The sequence below is a fragment of the Rousettus aegyptiacus genome, unplaced genomic scaffold, assembly GCF_014176215.1.
Source record: "Rousettus aegyptiacus isolate mRouAeg1 unplaced genomic scaffold, mRouAeg1.p scaffold_m13_p_2, whole genome shotgun sequence".
Lineage (NCBI taxonomy): Eukaryota > Metazoa > Chordata > Mammalia > Chiroptera > Pteropodidae > Rousettus > Rousettus aegyptiacus.
Genome location: NW_023416295.1, coordinates 79,436,122 through 79,455,058, shown reverse-complemented (window position 1 = coordinate 79,455,058; position 18,937 = coordinate 79,436,122). Strand labels below are relative to the sequence as shown.

The following is an 18,937-nucleotide window of genomic DNA, read 5'->3' as shown; positions in this document are numbered from 1 at the left end:
ATGAATAGAAATGTGCTTCTACTAGAGCATGGCAGAGCTAGCTAGCATCTGGCTAGAAATAGAAAGCTATAGATCTAGACTATGGTCTGTCATGTACTTACTGTATAATCTTGGCAAGTCACTTTGCTTGTCTTAGACTACATTTACTTATCTCTACAATGATAGAATTATATTAAATTATTTTTAAAGTCTAGGTTTGAAATAAGCATCTGAAGATTGATTCCGCATTGATATAGTTTGAGTATGGTGATTATATGTCTTTATTAATCATCCAGGTGGCATCTGGATTAGCCTGTCATACACCTAGTTTACACTAGTAGAAGGAAGAAGTTCAAAACTCCTCCTCAGAGTAAAATGTGTATCTTTAACATCATGGAACACTGAATGAAAAGCATATATCAAATCCCGTAAGCTCTAGTTAGAATTTCAAAAATATGTTATGACAAAGAAAAAAAACAGAGATGTTAAAGTACTTTCTTTAGAAGAAGTGAAATGGTTAAAACAGTCAGCTGGAGAATTAAATTTGATGACTAATATGCTGAAACTCTCCACCATCCACAACTAACCCTGAGCTGAAACACTGGGTAGAAACCTATGTCTGGCTTTTACTCAGAAACTAGACTTTTTTCCAGTGCACTAAATATGAGATCTGGAAAACTGTATTTTGGCTTGACCAATCAGTATCTCATTTATAAAGTAACAGATGTGGTAGTTTTGTAGAGTCATAACGATAAAAAAAGAAAAATGTAGTTAAATCAAGCTAATGATTTTTGTTCTCAAAATTTTAGCTGCATTTATGTTATCTGACTATATTGTTCTGATCATGAAAATAGCATTTTCTTATTGTAGACCATCTAAAATTAAATAAAATATAAAAAATAAAATCTAATTTACACAAACCTTACTACACACAGATAACCTATTCTTGTGTTCCACTATTGTGGGGGTTCTGCTACTATTTTTTACTTTTTGACACTCATTTCATTCTATCTCATGAATTCTATTGACTCATGGTCTCTGTTTACTTATTTTTTCCTGTGTTTCCTTTGGTAACTGTGTTCAACATGCTTTATATTCAGACACCATAAAAAATGATAGCTGAATAGCAGCCAATTACTAGTCAGTAGAGTAACCTCATGGGCAGAGCTTGTGGACCAGGACACTCTGTAATTTCCTGGCTAGCCTACTGAAAATTGCTTCTTCTTTGGATGCCCTTCTCTGGTCCAATTAGCTGTGTTCCAAATGGGTGTGCTTTGTGGCATAATGCTGGGCGACCCATATGTAGGGGCCTCTTAGAAAGTGGAATGAAGCCATGACACATACAGGGAGGCATCCCAGGAAAGAGAAATTACATATGACAGAAGGCTCCATGGCAAGAGAATTTTAAGGGCGATTCCAGTATTAACGTGAAAAAATAAATCAATAATCAGGCATACTCCATTGTTCCAGTACAACAGGGACCCTCTGCTGAATCCTCCTAAATAATATAGTGGAAGCACTGTTCTATTTTATTTATATCAAGTGACCATATACTACAATTAGAAAATTCATCTCCATTCCCAATTAAAGTTAAAGGTCTTGCTTCTCCAAAAGAATGTTTAAAAAAATGTGAGAGGAGAGATCTCTTAATGCATTAAGGAGATAATGATGGATAATCCCAGGTATTTATACTCCATTGAATGGATCAGAATAGTTTGGTCCTATGCCAAGGAAAACCACTGATATACTCACCCAGAGTCACTAAAAAGGAAATAATGCCCATCATGTGCAACTGTGGGCCAACCCTACACCAATAATGCTGAAGTATTCAGATGAAAATGTTATTCAAAAATCACTATAAAGAATTCAGAACATATTTAAATCTCAAATATTCTACAAGTACACACCTGTCTTTACAGAATGTTTTTCATTGTTCCACAAAATTTTTGAATGATACTAAAACATCAAATATCCATAAAGAGAGGGAGAAAGAAACAAAGGAAGAGAGAGGCAGTGAGAGACTTATTTGTGATCACTCTAAACTCTTAATAGAATTACAATTAAAGAGAAAGGAAAAGATAAAGTTTTTACTTGACTTTTTAAAAAAAATTATTTTATTATTAGTTTCAAGTATGCAGTACATTGGTTAGACATTTTAAAGAGAAAATGTATTTATTGTTATCTGATGAGGAAATGCTTATTTTATAAAATACAGGTAATAAATATAAAATGAATAGGAGAATTATAAAAACATTCAACATTTGTAAACCTCAAATTAAGAATAAATTTGTGTAAATGTTACAAATATATGCTAAAATCCATAAGGAAATGGTTGTGGGGGAACAACATGATAAAGAAATAAACAATCACCTCAGAGATGGCGCTCATTACAAAAGAACATTCTTTCCAATTAAGAGATCTGGCGATCACTCTCTTAATCAAATGACCAAACTCAATATCCCTAATTAATGAACCACCTGATAAAATGTGCTTTTTATATAATGCAATAGGAAGTCAGCAACCTCTGAGTTATTCTTACCAAAACCAAGAATAATTCAAGAATACTTAAGCCCTTAAACTCAGTATACAATTTTTTTTCAGGGGCTCTAGGATTAAAGCAAACAGGAATGAGAATAAATCCAGTCTATAATAGGATACATTCTCAAGAACAATCATCCTGGTTACTTCAAAAAACAAGCAGAAAACACATACACACACATACACACAATGCACACACACAGATGTGTGATTAAAAAGAAATAGCAAGACAATGTGTGAATTTTGAATACAGATGCATGTAAAACTAAAAATAGACTGCTATGTCTCCAACTTAATTTTAAATGGTATAGAAAATATTGTATATATAGAACAAGGAAATATGGCAAAATATGATCAGCTTTTACAGTTGACAGTAGGTGTAACATTCCTTGTACATTCTTTCGATTTTCAGTATGTTTGAACATTTCATTACACAATGTTGGGGAAAAAAGATTGTTATATTTAAAGTTAGCATAATTACTGTTTTTTGGCTTTATTATGATGTGAAATAAATCTGTTGGGCTATTTGAATAATTAGCTAACATTGATCACATTATTCCAGATGGAAGAATGACAACCCACTAAAATGAGTTGACAAAATATAAAAACCTATTTATAAGTGATTAGATATTACTTATTTTTTTCACTAAAATGTACTGAGGTATAACAAACATACTGCACAAATTCTAAAAAATAAGTTAATACGTTTTAATAGCATTTTAGAAGTATAAATTATATAGCATAAAGTTGACTGATTTTATGTGCAGTTCAAGGAGTTTTAGTAAATTTATATAATTGCCCAACCATCATCACAATCCAGTTTTAAAACACTTCCATCGGCAGAAAATATTCTCTTGCATCAATTTGCAGTCATTCCCACAAATGGCCTTAAGAAAACATTGTCTTTTGTCTCTGTACCTTTCCTTTATCAAGAGACTTAATATAAATTAAATCATATAATATGTAGGCTTTGGTATCTGCCTTCTTTCATTAACATAATGGTTTTGAATCTATTCATGTTGAGGCATAATTCAATATTTAATTTCTTTTTATTGATGATTGGTATTCCATTGTATGATGTCCAGTCTATTTAACCATTCATCATTTGATGAACATTTTGATTTCTAGTTTTGGACTACTGTGAATATCACTGAATACAAGTCTCTGTATCACATTTCTTTATATTTTCTTGAGAAGATGTCTAGGAGTAAAAATGCTGGGCCATGTGGTGAAGAAATGTTTAACTTTTTAAGAAATTGTTACATTCTCACCAAAAATATATGAGTGTTCCAGTCTCTCCATATCCTCACTAGCTCTTCATGTTGTCAGTCTGGTTGTTTATAACCATCCCAGAAAGTAGTTAGTGCAATCTAATGTGAATAAAAATTTATATTCCCTAAATAACTAAAGGAGTTGAGCATATTTTATATACTTATTTGTTGTTCATACATACATACTTTAATAAAGTAAATATTCAAGAATTATGTCTATTTTAACATTTTCTTCTAATCATTAATTTCTAAATATTCCTTACATATTATAGATAAAAGTAGTTTTGGATATATGATTTGAAGATATTTCCCCAGTATGTTGCTTGCCTCTTCATGGTCTTTATCAATTTTAAAATGCAAATGTTTTTAATATTATGTGTCCAATTTATTGCTTTTATAATTTATCGAACCCTCATACATCTTTGTTGCTATCTTTAAGTAAAACTAACTTTTTGTGTGATCACAAATACAGGCAATTTTATTTTTGTTTATTTTACCCTCTAGTTTTCACACTTTATTTCATTTGAATTCAAGTGCATTGCTTGATAATATATTTTGCATTTCTTATGTCATTCACAAAAGAACAGTGTACCACAGTCATAAAATTATATTACTTTATTAAAGGTTGTGCATGAACAAATTTCTGTGTTTAGTCTGTTCTTGTTCTCTTAATTATTAAGAGAAGATCATGAAATCTCAATAAGAATTGTTGAAATACCATTTTTTTTTAATCCTTTCAGATTTTGTTTCATATATTTGAAGCTCTAGTGTTAGGTACATTTATATTTTTGTTATATTTTCTTTACATATAGACTCTTTTATCATGACAAGATCCTTTTTATAACTAGTAATATCTTTTGCTTAAAAGTATATTTCTTATTTTAGCATAGTCATAACTCTTATGGTTACTTTTAAATCTATTTACTTACAACCTATTTTTATCTTTCAATCTAGAATGCATCTCATCTCTGATAGATAGCACATAGTCAGATCTTGCTTTTTTTTTTTTGATACAGTCTCAGAGATTATGTATTTTGAATGGATTGCTAAATAATTCATATCAAGTAAGTACTGATATAGATTTATGTCTACCATATTGCCATTTTATCTCTATATGTCATATATATGTGTGTGTGTTCCTCTGTTTATTATTTATTGTCTCTTCTATTAAATATATATATAGTTTTAGTTTACCATTTCCTCTCTCCGTTCCCCCACCCTGTTTTCTTTATTTCCTTGACAACAACCTTGGGCTAACATAGCTTTCAGTTTCTGTTTTGTTTTTCGTTTTTCCATTTGGTACCATCTAAGTTTCCACTTTTAGCTATCAAAGCCATAGATTTTCACGTACTACTGCAAACTGAGTCAGTTCCCTGCAGTCTTAAATCTCTTGAATCTATCTATCTATCTATCTATCTATCTATCTATCTATCTATCTATATCTATTTTACACTTACAGCACCCAGTCTTTCTAGGTGGTCTCCCAGCCAGGTACTAACTGGGCCAGACCCTGCTTAGCTTCTGAGATCATATGAGATCAGGTGTGTTCAGGGTGACATGGCCATAGACAAATCTGTTGGTTGTCACTGCCAACTGTGAAAAGAAAAGTTTTTGCTCATCCTGCTGAGGTGTGGAGTAAAGATGAAAATCATCTAGGGAAGAAGGCCACAGATATTTAATCTTCTAACCTGTAGATCTTGCACTTATTACAATACAAGAGTATTTTCTTATTAACCTTTTGTCTTCTATTAGTTGGCATCCAGTACCCTGAAATGTTGTTTTAGACAATATTTTGAGAACTTGACATCTTCATGTTGTCATAACTGAAAGTCCATTATAAATTATATAAAAAGAATTTACCTCTAGTTTTTAAAAGAATTAATCTGAAATCTATTTATTTGCTGAGATTTATTCACGTCTTTTCATTCACAGTTGATTGGATAAATTATCCAGTTAAGAGAATCATCCGAATATTTTATAAAGAACTTAGTTGGAACAATGATGAAATAAAAATTTCCTTTCTTGTCTTCAAGTTACATTTTTACTCAAAAAAACCCACAACTATTCATAAATAGATCTTTAAGCATATCAGTTAACCTATCACAAGCTTTAGAAATAAAATATAAAGAAATATATAAAACTGTAGCAAGTAGTACATGGGTTCAGTCTAAAAGAAAGTTTCAAGATATTTTCAGATGCAAATAATGTAGCTGAAAAAGTAGAGAATTTTAAGATTATTCAAATAGTTTAGGTAAATCATAAATAGTAAAAATTAAATAATGTGTTCCTATTGCATTATAAGTGCCCATTAATAAGAATTTGAACAATAGTTTATAATATGATTATTATACGTTCTTGGATCACACATGTGAATTACTAAAATAAAAAAGAATTATTCTTCCAATATATTTAATTTGTGCTTTTGTTCATATTATTTGAAATCATTGAATCTCAGTTTCTTTATCTGTAACATGGCTAAAATAAATAAAGTACTTTTTTTGGTGTCGGTCACAGTCTGAGTACTCAAATTGCAATTATTAGAGATGACGGTGCTAGTACTAGTAGTAGTAATGAGGCAGGGGTTGGTACCAATAAAAAGGTCATGGACACTGACTCAGAATATATACATACAATATTATACATCGAAGTCAAAGTATGTAATGCTTAAGCAGCAATACAAATCTAAATATGAATAAATTCTAAAGGAAAGGAAAACTGTTGTGCTCTCTATGCAACTGCAGCCATAGGGAAATTACACTGGGCTCTTGAGGCAGTCTTGCCACTTTGATTCAATATATCCCCAAATGTGACATAACCAGAGAAACACTTCTACTTCAGATAACACAAGAAAGAGAACTTTTTCTAAAGTAGGCTTCTTGATTTAAACATATCTGGCTTCAAACAGAGGACAGTTAAAATTTAAGATCTTCATTCTGTAGCTAAATGATTGAGCTTACAGTCCAATGTGCATGAAAAAAAAATCATAGAAGGTTTCCACTGTAATGTTCTTTTAAATCTCAAAATTGAAAGGCAGCTATGTACAATGCAGAGAATATGGTCTAGGACATCACGGCCTATTAATGATGCAACAAAGCATTTTATTACATACCCACAAAGAAAAGACTATTTGCATTCAAAAAGAAACCATGACCCTATGTGAAATACACATTCTGTTATTCATGATATATATACATATATGTGTATATATGTAGGTGTGTGTCTTAAATAAGAATAATAATTACAAAAACCCATAAAAGATTCACTTCAAGCAATTTTTCTAAGCACATATTTATCGGATGAATGAGCTGCTCTAAGGCACTCTCACTATGTTAAGGACATGCCATAAATTTTTAAAATACATACTAATTTATTTGTTTCAGGGGTGACTCAGTTTAATAAATCATATAAGTTGCAATAAATTTTATCACATATTAATATGAAAGCAGATATTCTAATTTCTTAAGTACTGTTTTCCTAACCATTAATAAGCAGCTTAATAGAACTGGGGAGGAGGGGCAAGAAAAAATAATTTATATATAATGAAAATATCTAAAGAAATGCATTCAAAGGCACTACTAAATCAGGAGTTCTAAGATCATGTTCATAAATGAATCTTAAAATTATGTGCAACTATTTGTGTGATGAGAATCATTATGAGAAAAGTATCCATAATTTATGACTTTATTGAATTACAAAATGGTTATGAATATTTGTTCTATGTGATATTGCCAGATCAACACTCATACTAATAACCCAGCAATTTGCTGAGGTGGCAAATCTGGGATTGGTCAGAAATAGGTAGACAGAGGCAAGGCCCATTGGTTAAGGACATAAACAAACATGTGGGGAAAATACTTATGGCAGTAGTCTTCCCAAACTATACCAACACTAACATAAAAAATATTAGCTCAAAGGAGGCAGACCAATAATTTGAATAATCAAAAGTTCTTGCCTAAAGCATGATAATTATATCCAGGGTCTGCACTGATCAGAAACTAGAGGAATTGAACCTGAATAACAAGTAATATATCATCTCCCTATCTGACCAATGAATTGTACAGTGCTAATAACTTGTATTCTGGAAGACTACTTGAATACACATTTTCTAATCATGTTTAGATGCCTACTTTCAAACCCATGTTGTTACTCATTTATGTTTAACCCAATTACAAAAATTTAACTGAATGTCAGATTTGGAGTGTAATTTTAGTTGCTTATAATTATATGACTGTGTCATATTATTCTTTGGAAGTGACATAAGGAATGCAAAATATATTATCAATCAATGTTCTTGAGTTTAAATATGAAAACTAGAAGGTAAAAATAAATATAAAAATAAAATTGTCTATATTTCTAATATTTATTATTCACAATGAGCTTATCGAAAAAATAAATTAATATCCTTAACCTAGTCAAAATTCTTTTAAGGTTACATAACCCAGCAAAGACACACAAACATGACTAACTTATGTTTTTCTTTTGCTTGGCTTCATAAATGGATTGGATTCTGTTGAAATCATCCTATTGGCACTCATAACTATGATCTAAGTAGAGGTGATCAACTCACTGAGACAAAAGTGAATTTCATCTAAAATTATCTAAGCAGTCCTGTCAATTTTTCATATTATTTTTCTTGAATAAAAATATTTTAAAACAAAAAAACCCTATTAATTCACTTTAAAAGATGAGATATTACTTTTTAAATATTAGACTCATAATTTTATTGTTTATTCAACATAACAGGATTACCTTTCCTTAAGTAAAGTGATGAGAATTTCTCACATTGCAAATTTGCATTTTGAGTCTTGGCAGTTTCTTTTCTTTTTTTTCCTTTAATGATAAACGAGGACAATAGCTAGAGTTGATTATACACTAAGGATGAAAAAAAAGATATGTCTCTGACTTCTATGGGTGATTGACTACAACAACCAAAACTAATGACTGTGGAAACAGCAAACTTTTATTGCTTTTTAAGCTTTAGGACATATGTTGTGATGGTAAAAAGCTAACACAGTGGGAGTTATTGACATTGTATGCTGTTTCTCTCTCTTTAAGTGATTCACTATGCAACAATAAAAGATAAACAATAAAGAAAGTTGACTACCAAAATCCACTTACTCATTTTGACATCTGTATATTATTTCAAGGTGAATGAGCTAGATTACAGGATTTCCATTTTCAGAAATCACATAGGAAACTGGCTCAAGTTATAAATACTTAATTTAGGTATCAATTTATTTCCAAACATTATTCCACAAATGCAATAAAAACAAACACCGATAATTTGTGGATATCAATATGAATCTTTAAGCTAACACTGTGATATAGTTTCAAAGTCAAGATTATCACAAAAGAACACAGAACCTTGGTTAAAAGGAAATAGTTCTCTACGGAGCAAGGTCATCTTCTTGAAAGAGCACACAAGGAGAAGTGTGATATGACTATATATAGATAACCATCTATCTATTTCAGTAAAAATAAGTTTGACAATCTATGAGGTAACAGACATGCATTGAAGTACACATTATATTGCAGTACATTGAGGTAACCCTCATGTCTGCAGTGCTATCTAAAGCGTTTAACAGTCAGCCCACTTAAGCATTATAGAGGGTTATAAAGTAATATGATGAATGAAAGTTAGTGCTGGGAATTCACAAAGCCAATTAAGATAACATTGAAAATAAATAGATTCAGGTAGCTGCATACCTCACTAATCAGAAATTCAATCAAATAGGGTTATTTGAGAATATAATATGTACACAAGACTCTATTAGACCATATGAAGACATAAAATGAATATAAAATGTTATTCCCATCCTCATCAACTACAATCTAGACATAGAGACGATGGGAATATTTTGAAGACTTAGGATCCAAAGTAAAAGAATGCAAAACAAAGTGGGAACTTGTGTATCAGCTACCTATGAGTTTTATCTACAGCAACTTTATTTTTTTATATCTAAAATGATGTGTGAAAATTCTGAGCTGAGTTGTAAAGCCAGTACTAGGTAGGATTTAGAGAAATGAAAGCAAAAGGTGTAGACTTTCACTGAGTAAACAATCTTATGTAAGGATGAGTATGATTTAATTAGTAGAATAAGGCAAATAGGAAAAGAGCTAGAAAGAAAGTCAGAAGTATTTTTGCATTTTGGTAAAAGGTGTACTGAAACCTTTGAAGGTTGTCATGGGCTAAATTGTGTCCCCGAAATTCATACATTGAAGCCCTATCCCTCGGTACTTCAGAATGTGACTGTATTTGGAGACAGAGCCTTTGAAGAGGAAGTTACAATGAAGCTATTAGGGTAAGCCTTAATCCAGTCTGACTGGTGTTTTTTTTATAAAAACAGAAAATTTGGACACACACGAAAAGATTCTGGGGAGCACATGTATAGATGAAAGTCATGTAAAGAGAAAGTAACAGGCAGCCACCTACAATCCTAAGAAAAACACCTCAGAGGAAACTGATGGCACTACACTTTTGATCCTAGACTTTCAGCCTCCGAAACTGTGAGAATTAAGTTTTTGTTGTTTAAGCCACCCAGTCTGTAGCATTTTATTACAGCAGCCATAGCAAACTAGCACAGGAGTGAAGAGTGGATTATGAGAAAACAGTTTTGAGAATACAATCTTTCTTTTTTTTTTTTTTTTTTTTTCCTAAACAGGTAGGTAAGCATTGAGTAAAAAAGGATGAAGTCAGTTATTTTTTTCATGGTTGAAATGATCATTCTTGATCTTTAACTTTCTTGGGACACCCTCAATTCTTGATAATATTGATACCATTATTCTTAGCAAGAAATTCTAACATTGTTATTATTTTTGAAATCCTTATATTTAAGACGGTTATGTTATAAAATACCTATATATAGAGGAGTAGATGGTCATTTGATGTGCAGAGTAATAAGATCTGTGATGTCATGAGCAAATGACAGGAGGGTTACACTTCAAAAATCCCTTTGATAAGACCCTTATCCCATAATAGTCTTATAATTTGAAATAAAGATTATACCAAATATAAACTATTCTGATGGTTGTTTTAAATCTTCACCTCACTTTCATAGTAGAATATTGTATCATGCTAGAATAAATGCTTTTATTTTTTTTTTATTCAACCATTCTATAAATGTTTTGGATGGGTAACACCTATAATAAGGTGTTTCTTTTTTAAAAAAATAAAACAAAGAATTTTAACATCTTGCACATTCCCATAAGAAAACCTTAAGGAGCAGTGGCCTAAGTTTAAACAGTCCTTCCATTTAAATTTCAAGAACACTGTGTTTCTGAGAGAAGTTAGTTCACTTATTTAGAGATCTGCATTCTTACTTAAAAAGTCTGTAAACCACCTTTTGTCCTATAGTTTCAAAAGTTTTAGGATACCAAGACTCTAATAATTTTAATTTCAAATTTTTTTAAATGGAAATTTTATCATGTCACTTTTCACCTAGAACACTTTGTTGTCTCCTTGGCTTTTAGAATCAATCCCAAATTTCCTTATATGTCTGATAAAACCCTGAATAAATCGATCCTTGCATAATAATCCAAACTCATCTCACTTCCCTCAATCAATCCCCACCTGCTACATATAGCAAACTCTATATCTATGTTTCCTTAACTACAAACTTTTTTCAGGTCCTAGAATAAACCATATTTCTATGAACCTACATAGATGTTATTTCATTAGCCTGAGTACTTTAACACATCACCTTCACTTATTAGGCCTGGACAATTCCAATTAATGCTTCTGATTTCAAATTAGATTATGTTGTCTTTAAAAACCATATCAGATGAATCAGTTCCCAGAGGTTGATCTGCATCTTTATTAGGCCCTTTAACCAAGCAAGACCGAAAAAAAAAAAAAAAAAAAAAAAAAAGACCTGGAAAATAACAAGTTCCAAAATTCTCCAGCTTTTTTTCTTGAAGATGCACAAAGGCCCAGAAAGCCAGAAAACTGAATTGACCATTAATGAAATGTATTATTCTTTTACCACATGCCCCAATTTATTCTGACTTTTGGACTTCTAGCAGCAGGTGGAAGTCAAAGGCTATAAAACATTGTTATCACTATACTGAAAAACTCATTGAATGGTGATTATAAACATACAGAATTAATCTCTATAAAACAATGTATTTGTACAAAAATATTAGATTCATTATAAGTTAAATCATGGCCACTGAAATTAAAGAACATATTAATGTTTTGAAAATATCTTATATGATTAAATTTACTTGGGATAGCATTTTTTCACCCATACCCTAATATATCTATATATACAATATTCTCAAAGTATGAGTGCAATTATATATTTTTTCAAATGAAAGCATGTAGCTTTATATGTGAAGTATAAAAATTAAAAATGGAAAGCTAGAAATAAGAAAACACAGCTCAACAATTTATATCCTTCAGGGTGACACTTTTTTAACCTTTCTATTAACATAATATCAAAGTGCCACCACTCCTTAAAAGAAACTAGATATTAACAGTAAAATCCAGCACAGCTTACAAAACAAAATGACACTAAAGAGTCCCAGAATATTTTAATGACTCTGGAGCTTTTCAGCAAGTCTAGGCTTGAGAGGAAAGAAAATAAAATAATTTAAAGTAACATTAAAATTGGAGGCCTTGAGTTGATTTCCCATTTGACAACATAAGAATAAATAAATTGCAGGAGGCATTATTATATCAACAAATAGAGAACATGGATTTTCACTGGACTGTGGATATTTGTGTCTAGAAGGGACCTGAGAGTTCATCAGTATCCGCAATCTATTATATGGATGTGAAGATGGACACACAAACAGCTGATTTATCCTATCACACAAGAGCTTACTGGGAGAACTTGGGTCCTCAGTCTCCTAGGTCAATATCATATTTGTTACGACACTAAAGTTCTGCTCACTAACAGATAATCTTAATAGCTAGCCCTTTCACTAGTATTCACTTACATTGAAAAGAGACATGACAAACTGAACTTCCACAACTGTGAAGACATCATATCACCACCCCTATCACCTTGCATGTTTCTCCTATTCATTTAGAGGAAAAAAAATGTTTTCATTTTCTTTCTGGTTTCCATTTAATAAAGTGAATATTGAGCCAACTATTTATAGATGTATATTTATAATTATGATAAAAGATATTTAGTTTATTATATGTGCTAAAATCATATTGTTCTACATATATTTAATTGCATCTTCAAGGTTTAGATATTGGTATCCCAGATGTATAGATTTGGAAACTGTTCTTTAGAGAGGTTAGTTGATGAAGGTTATTAAGATGAGAATCCAAGTCTCCAATGTCAATTTGACATCAAAACATGTGCTGCTAGCCACTTCATATACCACTTTAAAATCTCTTCTTTCTAGATGGCAGTATTACCCTGAATGTTCTCATAACACCTTGAATGCACGTTATTTTAGCTGTCATGAGATAAAATGATCACAGAATGTAATCATTTTCCATGATCAATGTGATTATTATGGTTACAAGGTCTGTGCCAAGTAGCTAGATTTTCACATTAATTGGATTCATAAGAAAACTTAGATATAAGTGTGAGGAGGTCTTTTTGTTAACCATCACCTTATTGTTGTATAGTTATTGACAAGTCACATATTAGGTAATTGTTGATTTTTACTCTGAGTTACAAAAGAATATAATACCCTCATATGGTTCCTAAAACTCACATGAGTCAGCCCTCCTGAGAAGCTCTTTTTCACATTCTTCTCCTCTGTTTCTTCCAATATAACAAGGTTTTCGTTTAATGGCCCATGTTTAACCGATACTGGGATCTCAAGCAATGATAGAAAGAAAGCACAATATTTTTATGTGTAGGTTTTTTGTGAAGGAAAGATAACTAGTATAAGATAATAATGACTATGAAGATATGAGAAAAACTCTGGGATGCAGTTAGTAGTCTGGGACTTAGCTCTGTATCTCTGACAAATAATTTAATCTCTCCTAATTCAAACTTCCTTACTAAAATGAGGCACTTAGATTCCAATTTTTAATGTGGTTTAGATAGTTTTGGCATTCAGTTTACTATGTTTCTATATAATTTGTATATAGTGTAAAATTTCAGCATGAGAGTTATCATATAGTCTTCAGGAAAAAAAAAGTATTTATTTTGGTAAATAACAACCATCATAAAACACTTTTTTTGACACACTTCATTTCTCTCTTAAATTAAACTTGGGTATTAAAGGGAACACTGATGTACTGACAGAAAGATAGGAAAAAGATCATTTAAGAAATGGCCAGTATCCCATTCACATTAAGCAGAGCATAAAGACAAAGCAATGACAAAAAAAAGCTTGATCATCTGATAGTTAATTCCCATTGCAGAGAAACTTAGAGAAAGCCTGTTGTGCCATAAAGATGCAGCTGTAGAACACATGCAACTTATCATCAACAGAAATGTCATCTCTCCTTTGGCAGAAAATACCAGTTGGTTAACATATAATTATTACTGACTTAAAATAGCCTTTGTGGGAATTATCTCGGCTTAGCTTTATTTCCTTGGGATGATTACACTTCAGCATGGTGTTTGTGTGTAGTCAACAAGCATATTTGGGAATATAAACACAAACTGTTAAAAGCTGTCTTTGTCCTACTTTCAACTTAAGGGCTGTTTCTTCATTCATCTTATGACAAATGACACTTCATTCAGTATCTATGTTTCCAGTAACTGCAGTAAGAACTAGAGAGGCAAAAATAATATAATAAAATGAGGAACTGGGTTTAGAAAAGAATCTTGCTTAATGTAGGAGTACTTTATCCATCACTTAATGAAGAAATTTCCAAGTTTTCCCTCTTGCCTTCAAGATTCTGCCTATGGAGAATAGGTGTAAATTGGCTTTGTTGTGATCAGAAATTAGTTTCAGGACAGAGTAGAGGTTGTTTTACCTTATTGGGTAATTCTATAAATTTCATTCGTTCGCCAAATAAGTATTCATAAAATAAATAATTATATGTTAAATACTACTCTTTTGTGAACAACATTCTCAAGAATTTCTCAACATCATGTATTATGTTGGGCGATGCTAAGTGTGAGTGCTGTTTTGTTAGTAGTAGGTGCTATAATTCATGGGCACTTCTCTAACCAGGATGCTTCTCACCTTTCTACTGCCTCAACAGTCTTAGTGAGCTAACCATGCTCGATTTTGTAATATTAGGTTCAGTGAGGTGATTATTTAGTTCACTATATCAGTTACTTATCCATGAAAAATTAGTTGAATTCCATGTGTCAAACACATGTGAAGCAAGTATAGAGAAAATTTAGGTAATAGAAATAATTCCTTTCTGGAGTGTTAAGGGGCAAACCAAAATAAAGAAGCTATTACACAGAGGATTAATTAATCATAATTTGTAAAACAGCAAAGAAGTTAAGCTGCTTGCCATAACTGAGATGTAGTAAATTCTATGTAGTTGAAAGACTGATGAGTGTGTGTGTGTGTGTGCGTGTGACTATTTTAAGAGTATCTAACTACGAGCGGGGAAATGCTGTAGCTGGGTGCATTTTGCTTGCTGCGACAACATTTTGAACATTGATTTCATAAACTTGACAGGAGTTAAGGTATTACAAATTATATATTTTACCAAGATAACTGGGAATGGTCTTGGTTACAAAAGGAGCAAAGAAGAAAAGGTGAATTTAGATATCGGTCCTATGACAGGGTAATGGAAAACTGAGAAAGCTGCATCTGGTTTCTCTCAAGAGGCTGAAATTTGTGTTTGGTTACTTTTGCTGTGACCCAAGGTTGCTTACAAACATATTTCCCCAAACTTAGCTTTCAAGAATTAAATTAAAAAAATAATAAGTCTTAAAGTTTCTATAGAACCATAATTATATATTATAGAACATATATATGAAATAATCAAATTTATAATACAAATATTGACTTATATATCATATGCATTACATATACTGTGTTGTATGTAATATTTCATGTATTGTATACTATACATAATACAAATTGCATATATAATATTTATCATATATAACTGCCATAATTATATATCATATATATATATTTTTTGCTTTTTAATTAACAGAATTGGAGGAGCCACAATAAAAAGCATTTATGGAATGTGAAACAAATGCCCATTAAATTAATTCTTTACAATATGTATTAAGCACTAAATACAAACATGACGCTGTGAAAAACATATTTTTTTTCTGTCCTTGAGAGATTTATAGCCTGGGAGGGAAGAAAACAACATGATCAGAAATTTTAATGTAGCATTTTAGATGCTGTGACTGTAGATCACTCATGATCCCATTGGAGGTATAAAGAAAGAAATAAGAGCTAGTTGAATTGTCCTGGTGGGCCATGAAGTATTTGTCCAAGCCATTTTCAGAACATATCCACTCTGTCTCTACTGCCACAGCTCTGGTCTGAACCACTTACATCTCCTACCTAATCTGCTATAATTACCCCCTACCACACAGTCCAAAATTCTACCCTTAACCTTTGACAATTGTCTGCAGCCCAAGTGATCCCCTTCAAGAGGAAATCATTTCATGTTAGTCTACTATTTTAAAGCTTCCTCTCACACTTAGAGTAAAATTCAAGTGCCATTCCATGGCATAAAAACCACTAAACATGAAAACTATCTACCTCTTTATCTCAAAATACCCTCAAGACACTCCAGAGATAAACACCTTATTGGAGTCTTAAAGATAAAAAAGAATTACATTTGTTCTCACCTCAGAAAGTTTATGTCTTCAATCCCTTCTTAAAACAATATTTTCTTAATATTTATGCATGTGTGAATGCTTTCCATAAATTCGCTGTCAGGTCAACATCCTTCCTCAGAGAAGTTTTTCCTGAGCATGCATTAGTCCCAACCTCCAGTCACGTTCAACCACTTCATTTTTCCTTTCTTCAAGGTCCTTATCAGGATCTTGTTTACTTAATTGTCAATTGCCTGATTACCATTCTTAATTATATAATAGAAACTCTGTAGGTTCTTAACTATCTCATTATACTTAACCTAGTATTGGTAACTGAAGAGGGCTTGGAAATATTTGACAGCTATAAAAACATAATAGTCAAATGAAATGTGAGGATAATTACTAGATTCATCAAGTAAAACCATGAAACATCTAGTTAAATTTGAAATTCAGATAAGCAAAAACATAATTTTGGTATAAATGTGTCTCAAAAAAAAAAAGGCTAAAATGTAGGAATGTTCACTGGTACATGGTTCAAAGAAAATCAATCATATAGGACATTTTGTGACATTTAGAAATATTAAAAAACTAAAGTAATGGTATTATGAGTTATTATTAATTTAGATAGATGTGATGATTGTTTTCTTATGAGAACAATGTATTCTTTTTCCAGATGCATATTGATGCATATTTACAGGTAAAATCACATGTCTGTTATTTATTTTAAATCATTTAAGCAAAAAAAAAAAATGATGAAACAAATATGACAATATGTTAACATGCTGTTTGAAGCCAAAAAAGTATGAAAGGAGAGAAAGAAACCTCTTGGAATTTCTCTTGTCCCATCTTTAATCTCTCTCACTGGAGCCTTCCATTGTTAGAATCAGGTTGAGGAGACTGAGGAGGTTGAAAACTCAGCAGAAGGGGCCTGTCTCCCTCAGCACAGAGCACAGAGGTGAGTAGGCAAAGGGTGTATTTAAGAACAGCCCCAGGACCTGCAGAGGTTTCTTGTACTCTTTTCTCTACTTCTTCGTAAGTTTGAAAATTTTCACAATAAAAATAAAATACAGATGATAGATGATGATGATAGATACATACATACATACATACATACATACATACATACATACTTACATGATAGATATAGATAGATAGATAGATAGATAGATAGATAGATAGATAGATAGATAGATGGCTATATATCTCTCTATATGTGTTCTGCTGGTGAATTTGAAACAAAGAGGATGTGTCGTGCCCTTCACATTTTTGCATTATTATACAACTTTTTAAAGAACTTAACATGTAATCAATAAATATTTGGTTGCTAAAAATATATTAAAAACGAATATATCCTGTGAATCAAAATTTTCTACTTTTACTTAGAGCAGAGAAAATAAAGAAGCCTGCTTATTTTGTCCAACTTGATCCTTTTAATTAGTACTATATCAATTATCCTTGCTTCCTTTGTAAACTTTGACTAATATAATTAACTTCTTAGGAGATTTTAAGTAATAAATATAAGATACATAAATTGTCTAACCACTAATTATTTCACAGTATAACAAACATTTAAAAAAATAAACTTAATAAACTCCAATATTCAGCCCTGCCTGTATGATCAACCTTGATTGCTACAGGTGGTGAATTCATCTTAGACTATCATTTCAGCTCATCTGTTTGTCTTTGGCATTTTGTTTACAAAAGAAAAAAGTGTTTATTATATTTTATGCAATATATGTAGGCATAAATATGCAGAAGTCTAATTATATTTGTTTAATGGTTAGGTAAATATTCCACTGTTAGTCACATATCTTATGCTTTACGTGTCCTTTGAGTTAAATGTTAGAAAAATAGGTGAGGCAGTTTTTCAGCAAGGCAGCCCTACATTGCTAGAAAACTATTCTAACTTTTTCTAGTTAATACGATAAGCAAATGCAGGCATGAAAAAATATCCAGTAATTTATTATATGTTCAAAATCATTATTCTATCAGAAATGCAAATATAAATCAAATTATTAAATATGTTTTTAACATACATGAATTAATACTGTGGTAAAACAGGAATGTTCATATTAAACTAGTGAGTAAAAATTAGGACGAGTCTTAAGACTAATTTGTAAAGTTCCAAATGGCAGAAACTCAGCTCAAAGCATAAGCAAAACAGGATTTCTAGGTTCACTAACTGGATTGTTATTTATGCCACTCAATATTTAATGTGATTCTATTATCTAAGGCTTCAGATTGTCCATTCAGGTCATATTTACTGATTAATCCAGGAGTTGTTTTGGTGATTCTTTCAAAATTTCTCTATAGATGATCAGATCATCAAATCATTTATAAACAAAAACAGTGTTTTTTTTTTTCTTCTCAGTCTGTATAGCTCTTATTTCCTCCCTCTCCGCCCCCCCCCCCCATTATTGTATTAGCTAGGACTTGCAGTATGTTGAAAAGGAGTGGTGAGAAAGGATATCCATGATCTTA

The 18,937-nt window shown here is 31.4% G+C and overlaps 1 protein-coding gene and 1 pseudogene across 4 annotated transcripts in view; both read right to left on the bottom strand.

The window, feature by feature from the left end:
* DPP10 (dipeptidyl peptidase like 10) overlaps positions 1 to 18,937 on the bottom strand; it is a 1,197,668-nt gene that overhangs the window by 376,582 nt on the left and 802,149 nt on the right. The window lies entirely within an intron of this gene.
* On the bottom strand, positions 5,239 to 5,357 carry LOC118614740 (annotated as a pseudogene).